At 49.6% G+C, this 3032-nt stretch overlaps 1 long non-coding RNA gene across 1 annotated transcript in view; it reads left to right on the top strand.

Moving 5' to 3' along the window:
• LOC308463678 overlaps positions 1 to 3024 on the top strand; it is a 135757-nt gene extending 132733 nt beyond the window's left edge. Inside the window, exons 2-3 of the long non-coding RNA XR_013979679.1 lie at positions 1407 to 1671; positions 2649 to 3024. This is a non-coding gene — a long non-coding RNA (uncharacterized lncRNA). The remainder of the gene's footprint in view (positions 1 to 1406; positions 1672 to 2648) is intronic.
• The last annotated feature ends 8 nt before the right edge of the window (positions 3025 to 3032 follow it).

The raw sequence follows: 3032 nt of genomic DNA, 5'->3' as shown, positions 1-3032 counted from the left end.
CTGCCGGGAGGTGGGTAGGAAAAACACACGATCACCTCTACTCCTGGGTGGCCAGTGCCCCCGCTGTCCACCCTCTCCCCCCCTTTCTCCGGCCACGGAGGCCAGAGGCGCAGGGGCGTCGCTGCTCTCTGTGGGGGAGAGGAGAGATCTCTGTGTACCGGAGGTGAGGGGCGCGCAAGTGACCCGCTGGCCTGGCCGGCGAGGGGCGCGCGGGGCGCAACCTACTCCAGCCTTGCGCAGGGCGCGGCGCCCTCTCTTGGAGGATCCTGCTGCGTCCGAATCGGGGGTGGGGTGTCAGGCCTGCTGCTCTTCCCCGTCTCCCCGGCCTGGGGTGTTGCTTGTGTGTGTTGTGCGTGGGGGGGGGGGTTCCGTCCTTACTCACTCCCGGGGCGGCGCGTCCCTGGCCGGTTCCTCCTCGTCCTCCTCCTCCTCCTCTTGCTGCTGCTTTGCTGATGTTGCAGCGGCGCTTCCGCTTCCTCGTCTGCCTCCGGCGGCAGGAGCGGCGCCCCACGCCCTGCCGGAGCCCGCGCGCTCCTCACACCGCCCCCGCCGGGCACGGAGGAAGCCCCGGAGCCCACGAGAGAGAGCCAGGGACCGGCGCACGGGTGCGCAATCCGGGCGCAGCGCAGCCGCGAACGCTGCGGCCCACCGCTCCGGAAAGGAGAGCAAGGCGAGCCCCACAGACCCAGAGCCAACCGGCAGCAGAGAGGGTTTTTTTTTAATTTCTTATTTCTGTGCACCTCCACACCGTTAGCTGAAGAGCAGTATAAAACTCCTTTCATCTGCTTTTTTTTTGCATTTTGCATACAGGGCGCGCATGTTACCTTATTTCAATCATAAAATTTATACACCGCTTGATTGCAAACACACATACACACACACACACACTCAAAGGCCAGGTGACAGCAAAAACTGCAAGGTTTTTAGTGGGGACATTTAGAATAAGATCTATTTTATTATTAATGCAAACCTCCAAAATGTATTTTGTATAGTTAAGTTTTTACCTCTTATCTTCAGTACATTTTATTTTATTGCTGTGGCTAGTGGCTGATGCAAAGAAGAGATTCTTCTGAGCTGAGCTGATCACCTCAAAGCCATTTACAAAAAAGAAATAAAATTATCCATAAGGAATTGTTGTCTTTTTATATGCCACCCATCTGACTGGGTTGCCCCAGCCACTCTGGTCAGCTTCCAACAAAAATATTAAAACACACAGTAAAACATCAACCATTAAAAGCTTCCCTGAACAGGGCTGCCTTCAGATGTCTTCTAAAAGTCAAATAGTTGTTTATTTGTGTTACAGAGATGGGAGTGTGTTCCACAGGGCAGAAGCCACTACCAAGAAGGCCCTCTGCCTGGTTCCCTGTAGCTTCTTGTCTCACAGTAAGGGAACTGAAATTTTGCAGGTATACAGGGCTGAGGCCGTTTAGGGCTTTAAAGGTCAGCACCAACACTTTGAATTGTGCTCTTAAACGATTTGAGGCTTTTGATAAGTTAACCAACAGATTAAAACTTTCTAAACTTCCGGACAGGCTTGCCTAAACAAAAATGTTTTTAGCAGGTGCAGAGAAAAAGTACATCAAAGGGGCCTGCCTGATGTCAAGAGGCAGAGAGTTCCAAAGTGCAGATGCTGCCACACAGAGAGATCGAGTTCTTTCAAGTGCAAAACAGGTATTATGTGCCACCTGTAAGAGTAATACAGTGGTACCTCGGGTTAAGAACTTAATTCGTTCTGGAGGTCTGTTCTTAACCTGAAACTGTTCTTAACCTGAAACACCACTTTAGCTAATGGGGCCTCCTGCTGCCGCTGCACGATTACTGTTCTCATCCTGAAGCAAAGTTCTTAACCCAAGGTTAGCGGAGTCTGTAACCTGAAGTGTCTGTAACCCGAGGCACCACTGTACCTTGAACTTGACCCAGTAGCAAATCAGCGACCAGTGCAGGACTCTGAGCATAGGTTTTCTATGCCGACAAGGCCTCTCTCCTGTCATCAATCGTGCTGCAGCATTCTGTGCAAACTGCAGTTTCCAGATCGAATGCAAGGGAAGCCCCACATAGAGCACATTGCAGTAATCCAGTCTTGAAGTAGCCAAAGCATGAACTACTGTGAGAAGGGTCTCTCAGTCCAGGAATGGCTGTTGCTGTTGAACCAGCAGCAGTTGGTAAAAGGCTCTTCTATCCACCACACATATGAAACGTTCTGGAATATTTCTTTTGAATGGTGCTTCATTCTTTCAGGAACCACAGTACTCTTGTGAATGTAATATGTTTTAACTGTTCCTAATCCTGAATTTTAAATTGCTTTTTTAATAATTTTTATTAGTGTTCAATTACAATAATAGCCTCATTATAACAATGCCAAATTATAATACAATTCCTAATACAAATCATTCAAATACCAAATTATAAAATTTAGGTGCCCCCCCCCCGCATGCTAGAATTGATGGTTTGATGGTTTACTTTGTTTCTGCATTCCAAAATTGATTTCATTTACATTCCCATCATGATAGTAATCCCTTATACAACAGCTGCAATAGTTATAACTTCTATTCGTGTTAACACATTAAGTAATTTATAAGACTGCAAGTGAAGATCTCATACAGCATCGTTTTTAAATTGAATTTTATTATTTTTATTATCATAAAAAGCCAGTTTAGGAGGATCCAATGCAGTGCATGCGCCCGTTTTAGAAGACTCCCGCTGGTCGAGGTCCAGCTTCTATCCTCAACTCTCTGCAAGGAGAAAGCTAGCATACAGAACTTGGGCTCCATTAGATATTTGGCGTGGGGGGGGGGGCGGTGAAACCACCAAGGCCTCCCCGCAAACTGTGCATCCTAACCCTGCTCTTTTCATTCTCCCCCGGAGCCAGGCGCTTCCTGCCTGGCTTGCTAGCTTTCTCCTTGCGGGGAGTCGCGTCCGTTGCATGCGCGGGGCGGGCCTGGCTTCCTCTCCCCCCCCCCCGCCCCCAAAGGAAGCTGCTGCGCGAGGCGGAGTCTGTTAGGGTCGCGCGCGTCCCGAGAAGCGGAGAGGGC

This window comes from Podarcis pityusensis (assembly GCF_964106645.2).
Source record: "Podarcis pityusensis genome assembly, chromosome: 14".
In the NCBI taxonomy this organism is placed as follows: Eukaryota; Metazoa; Chordata; class Lepidosauria; order Squamata; family Lacertidae; genus Podarcis; species Podarcis pityusensis.
Note: the sequence above shows the minus strand (reverse complement) of the source record. Positions and strands in the feature narration are given on the sequence as shown.